Below are 6642 nucleotides of genomic sequence, written 5' to 3'. Positions count from 1 at the left end.
CACCCAACCCAAACGAGTACTGTGTGACGTGCTACCCTGCAGGTATTCACCGAGGTAGCCGGCTAGCTCAGTCGGTAGAGCGTCAGACACTTAATCCCAGGGTCGTGGGTTCGAGCCAGACGCTGGGCGGAACGGAATTTTGTTCCGCTGCAAGTGTAAATTACCGTTTTTCTGATTAACGAGATTTAATGGAAATAGCAACTTTAAACTTTGCCTACGTCTCTGTCAGTCGCAAGGAAGCTGTATTTGAAGGTGAAGGTGATTTTGTAGACATGTGTGAAAGACATGTTCTGAAATGCAAGTGTTGTTGTTTGGAGAGCACATCGGTTACGTGTCAGATGTGTAGCCAAGCAGTAATTTGTCGCCATAGCTGCAAATATTAGCCGGTAATATGAAGTGTTGTCAGCTAAAGTCTGATGATGCAGACGACCGTAAGGACGAAGTACCCAAGAGTACCGCTAGGCCGCGCCTCTTTAGCTCAGTGGTAGAGCACTGGTCTAATAAACCAGGGGTCGTAAGTTCCATCCTCACAGGAGAAAGATGAATTTTGGAAATCAGTTGCGCGTCGTGGCTGTATAGCAAACAGTACCTGTGATGACGAACAATTAGCGACAGGCGTTTTTTTAAGAATTACTCTCAGATGCGATTAAGGCAAATGGCGCAGATAAAGCATTTGCCAAAGCGGTGCAGCATAAGGTGGGACGAGGCAGTCTGAATTACATTTTATAGATGTATTTCTCACATATCTCAGAGCCTCTCGCGATATTCGTCGTCGTCGTCGTCGTCGTCGTCGTCGTCGCCGCCGCCGCCGCCGCTTCTGCAGAAGTAGCAAATGGCAATCGTAGCAAATGCGGCGAGGGACGCCCTGCCTTCGATTCCGAATGCACAAAGTGTGTGGTCTTGTTTCACAGTCTATATTTGTTCGGTCTCGTCAGAGGTTGAATGTAACGAATGGGTGGGAAAGAGCAAGGGGCAGCGGCTGTGTAGAACGAAAACACAAATCCTCAGGGGTGTGAGCGTTTCGAGATGAGTCGTATACATGTAAATGTTGGTCGTCAGTGACCGTGTGGTCTAATGGATAAGGCGTCGGACTTCGGATCTGAAGATTACAGGTTCGAATGCTGTCACGCTTGTGTTTTTCCAGTTCTGAAAAAGAAACATAACGTTTTAATGTAGCAATTGAGCAGTACGAAACCGTCTGAATGTTGCTGTTGACCATTTTTTGCTTGGAGATGCTCTTGAGCTTGAAACACACACAACAAGACCGGTGTTAACTAGCGAAATTGTCAGCAGAGTGCCGACACAGCGAGTTTTGACTATCACTTGCACATCTAAAACAACGTCGGAAAGTAACTCGTTCGGCTTTTGAGTCACATAAAGTATGTGCGTTAATTTTGACGCCACTAGCTCTGCATGTTGTCATGCAATTTCTTTACCTCTCAGAAAGGATTATGACATAAAAGTGAAGTACGTGACGAGTGTGACGTTAGGAAAACATTAGGCATCATGGAGAGATTCTGTATGGGGCCACCCAACCCAAACGAGTACTGTGTGACGTGCTACCCGGCAGGTATTCACCGAGGTAGCCGGCTAGCTCAGTCGGTAGAGCGTCAGACACTTAATCCCAGGGTCGTGGGTTCGAGCCAGACGCTGGGCGGAACGGAATTTTGTTCCGCTGCAAGTGTAAATTACCGTTTTTCTGATTAACGAGATTTAATGGAAATAGCAACTTTAAACTTTGCCTACGTCTCTGTCAGTCGCAAGGAAGCTGTATTTGAAGGTGAAGGTGATTTTGTAGACATGTGTGAAAGACATGTTCTGAAATGCAAGTGTTGTTGTTTGGAGAGCACATCGGTTACGTGTCAGATGTGTAGCCAAGCAGTAATTTGTCGCCATAGCTGCAAATATTAGCCGGTAATATGAAGTGTTGTCAGCTAAAGTCTGATGATGCAGACGACCGTAAGGACGAAGTACCCAAGAGTACCGCTAGGCCGCGCCTCTTTAGCTCAGTGGTAGAGCACTGGTCTAATAAACCAGGGGTCGTAAGTTCCATCCTCACAGGAGAAAGATGAATTTTGGAAATCAGTTGCGCGTCGTGGCCGTATAGCAAACAGTACCTGTGATGACGAACAATTAGCGACAGGCGTTTTTTTAAGAATTACTCTCAGATGCGATTAAGGCAAATGGCGCAGATAAAGCATTTGCCAAAGCGGTGCAGCATAAGGTGGGACGAGGCAGTCTGAATTACATTTTATAGATGTATTTCTCACATATCTCAGAGCCTCTCGCGATATTCGTCGTCGTCGTCGTCGTCGTCGTCGTCGTCGCCGCCGCCGCCGCTTCTGCAGAAGTAGCAAATGGCAATCGTAGCAAATGCGGCGAGGGACGCCCTGCCTTCGATTCCGAATGCACAAAGTGTGTGGTCTTGTTTCACAGTCTATATTTGTTCGGTCTCGTCAGAGGTTGAATGTAACGAATGGGTGGGAAAGAGCAAGGGGCAGCGGCTGTGTAGAACGAAAACACAAATCCTCAGGGGTGTGAGCGTTTCGAGATGAGTCGTATACATGTAAATGTTGGTCGTCAGTGACCGTGTGGTCTAATGGATAAGGCGTCGGACTTCGGATCTGAAGATTACAGGTTCGAATGCTGTCACGCTTGTGTTTTTCCAGTTCTGAAAAAGAAACATAACGTTTTAATGTAGCAATTGAGCAGTACGAAACCGTCTGAATGTTGCTGTTGACCATTTTTTGCTTGGAGATGCTCTTGAGCTTGAAACACACACAACAAGACCGGTGTTAACTAGCGAAATTGTCAGCAGAGTGCCGACACAGCGAGTTTTGACTATCACTTGCACATCTAAAACAACGTCGGAAAGTAACTCGTTCGGCTTTTGAGTCACATAAAGTATGTGCGTTAATTTTGACGCCACTAGCTCTGCATGTTGTCATGCAATTTCTTTACCTCTCAGAAATGATTATGACATAAAAGTGAAGTACGTGACGAGTGTGACGTTAGGAAAACATTAGGCATCATGGAGAGATTCTGTATGGGACCACCCAACCCAAACGAGTACTGTGTGACGTGCTACCCGGCAGGTATTCACCGAGGTAGCCGGCTAGCTCAGTCGGTAGAGCGTCAGACACTTAATCCCAGGGTCGTGGGTTCGAGCCAGACGCTGGGCGGAACGGAATTTTGTTCCGCTGCAAGTGTAAATTACCGTTTTTCTGATTAACGAGATTTAATGGAAATAGCAACTTTAAACTTTGCCTACGTCTCTGTCAGTCGCAAGGAAGCTGTATTTGAAGGTGAAGGTGATTTTGTAGACATGTGTGAAAGACATGTTCTGAAATGCAAGTGTTGTTGTTTGGAGAGCACATCGGTTACGTGTCAGATGTGTAGCCAAGCAGTAATTTGTCGCCATAGCTGCAAATATTAGCCGGTAATATGAAGTGTTGTCAGCTAAAGTCTGATGATGCAGACGACCGTAAGGACGAAGTACCCAAGAGTACCGCTAGGCCGCGCCTCTTTAGCTCAGTGGTAGAGCACTGGTCTAATAAACCAGGGGTCGTAAGTTCCATCCTCACAGGAGAAAGATGAATTTTGGAAATCAGTTGCGCGTCGTGGCTGTATAGCAAACAGTACCTGTGATGACGAACAATTAGCGACAGGCGTTTTTTTAAGAATTACTCTCAGATGCGATTAAGGCAAATGGCGCAGATAAAGCATTTGCCAAAGCGGTGCAGCATAAGGTGGGACGAGGCAGTCTGAATTACATTTTATAGATGTATTTCTCACATATCTCAGAGCCTCTCGCGATATTCGTCGTCGTCGTCGTCGTCGTCGTCGTCGTCGCCGCCGCCGCCGCTTCTGCAGAAGTAGCAAATGGCAATCGTAGCAAATGCGGCGAGGGACGCCCTGCCTTCGATTCCGAATGCACAAAGTGTGTGGTCTTGTTTCACAGTCTATATTTGTTCGGTCTCGTCAGAGGTTGAATGTAACGAATGGGTGGGAAAGAGCAAGGGGCAGCGGCTGTGTAGAACGAAAACACAAATCCTCAGGGGTGTGAGCGTTTCGAGATGAGTCGTATACATGTAAACGTTGGTCGTCAGTGACCGTGTGGTCTAATGGATAAGGCGTCGGACTTCGGATCTGAAGATTACAGGTTCGAATGCTGTCACGCTTGTGTTTTTCCAGTTCTGAAAAAGAAACATAACGTTTTAATGTAGCAATTGAGCAGTACGAAACCGTCTGAATGTTGCTGTTGACCATTTTTTGCTTGGAGATGCTCTTGAGCTTGAAACACACACAACAAGACCGGTGTTAACTAGCGAAATTGTCAGCAGAGTGCCGACACAGCGAGTTTTGACTATCACTTGCACATCTAAAACAACGTCGGAAAGTAACTCGTTCGGCTTTTGAGTCACATAAAGTATGTGCGTTAATTTTGACGCCACTAGCTCTGCATGTTGTCATGCAATTTCTTTACCTCTCAGAAAGGATTATGACATAAAAGTGAAGTACGTGACGAGTGTGACGTTAGGAAAACATTAGGCATCATGGAGAGATTCTGTATGGGGCCACCCAACCCAAACGAGTACTGTGTGACGTGCTACCCGGCAGGTATTCACCGAGGTAGCCGGCTAGCTCAGTCGGTAGAGCGTCAGACACTTAATCCCAGGGTCGTGGGTTCGAGCCAGACGCTGGGCGGAACGGAATTTTGTTCCGCTGCAAGTGTAAATTACCGTTTTTCTGATTAACGAGATTTAATGGAAATAGCAACTTTAAACTTTGCCTACGTCTCTGTCAGTCGCAAGGAAGCTGTATTTGAAGGTGAAGGTGATTTTGTAGACATGTGTGAAAGACATGTTCTGAAATGCAAGTGTTGTTGTTTGGAGAGCACATCGGTTACGTGTCAGATGTGTAGCCAAGCAGTAATTTGTCGCCATAGCTGCAAATATTAGCCGGTAATATGAAGTGTTGTCAGCTAAAGTCTGATGATGCAGACGACCGTAAGGACGAAGTACCCAAGAGTACCGCTAGGCCGCGCCTCTTTAGCTCAGTGGTAGAGCACTGGTCTAATAAACCAGGGGTCGTAAGTTCCATCCTCACAGGAGAAAGATGAATTTTGGAAATCAGTTGCGCGTCGTGGCCGTATAGCAAACAGTACCTGTGATGACGAACAATTAGCGACAGGCGTTTTTTTAAGAATTACTCTCAGATGCGATTAAGGCAAATGGCGCAGATAAAGCATTTGCCAAAGCGGTGCAGCATAAGGTGGGACGAGGCAGTCTGAATTACATTTTATAGATGTATTTCTCACATATCTCAGAGCCTCTCGCGATATTCGTCGTCGTCGTCGTCGTCGTCGTCGTCGTCGCCGCCGCCGCCGCTTCTGCAGAAGTAGCAAATGGCAATCGTAGCAAATGCGGCGAGGGACGCCCTGCCTTCGATTCCGAATGCACAAAGTGTGTGGTCTTGTTTCACAGTCTATATTTGTTCGGTCTCGTCAGAGGTTGAATGTAACGAATGGGTGGGAAAGAGCAAGGGGCAGCGGCTGTGTAGAACGAAAACACAAATCCTCAGGGGTGTGAGCGTTTCGAGATGAGTCGTATACATGTAAATGTTGGTCGTCAGTGACCGTGTGGTCTAATGGATAAGGCGTCGGACTTCGGATCTGAAGATTACAGGTTCGAATGCTGTCACGCTTGTGTTTTTCCAGTTCTGAAAAAGAAACATAACGTTTTAATGTAGCAATTGAGCAGTACGAAACCGTCTGAATGTTGCTGTTGACCATTTTTTGCTTGGAGATGCTCTTGAGCTTGAAACACACACAACAAGACCGGTGTTAACTAGCGAAATTGTCAGCAGAGTGCCGACACAGCGAGTTTTGACTATCACTTGCACATCTAAAACAACGTCGGAAAGTAACTCGTTCGGCTTTTGAGTCACATAAAGTATGTGCGTTAATTTTGACGCCACTAGCTCTGCATGTTGTCATGCAATTTCTTTACCTCTCAGAAATGATTATGACATAAAAGTGAAGTACGTGACGAGTGTGACGTTAGGAAAACATTAGGCATCATGGAGAGATTCTGTATGGGACCACCCAACCCAAACGAGTACTGTGTGACGTGCTACCCGGCAGGTATTCACCGAGGTAGCCGGCTAGCTCAGTCGGTAGAGCGTCAGACACTTAATCCCAGGGTCGTGGGTTCGAGCCAGACGCTGGGCGGAACGGAATTTTGTTCCGCTGCAAGTGTAAATTACCGTTTTTCTGATTAACGAGATTTAATGGAAATAGCAACTTTAAACTTTGCCTACGTCTCTGTCAGTCGCAAGGAAGCTGTATTTGAAGGTGAAGGTGATTTTGTAGACATGTGTGAAAGACATGTTCTGAAATGCAAGTGTTGTTGTTTGGAGAGCACATCGGTTACGTGTCAGATGTGTAGCCAAGCAGTAATTTGTCGCCATAGCTGCAAATATTAGCCGGTAATATGAAGTGTTGTCAGCTAAAGTCTGATGATGCAGACGACCGTAAGGACGAAGTACCCAAGAGTACCGCTAGGCCGCGCCTCTTTAGCTCAGTGGTAGAGCATTGGTCTAATAAACCAGGGGTCGTAAGTTCCATCCTTACAGGAGAAA

The 6642-nt window shown here is 46.4% G+C and overlaps 1 non-coding gene across 1 annotated transcript; it reads left to right on the top strand.

Annotated features, from left to right (window-relative positions):
- Positions 1-6570: 6570 nt before the first annotated feature.
- Trnai-aau (transfer RNA isoleucine (anticodon AAU)) lies at positions 6571-6642 on the top strand. The gene has a single exon. It is a non-coding gene; the product is annotated as a tRNA-Ile (tRNA).

Source organism: Schistocerca gregaria, unplaced genomic scaffold (assembly GCF_023897955.1).
Source record: "Schistocerca gregaria isolate iqSchGreg1 unplaced genomic scaffold, iqSchGreg1.2 ptg000038l, whole genome shotgun sequence".
Classification (NCBI taxonomy): domain Eukaryota; kingdom Metazoa; phylum Arthropoda; class Insecta; order Orthoptera; family Acrididae; genus Schistocerca; species Schistocerca gregaria.
The sequence above is the reverse complement of the archived record's forward strand: the minus strand, read 5'-3'. Positions and strand labels throughout refer to the sequence as shown.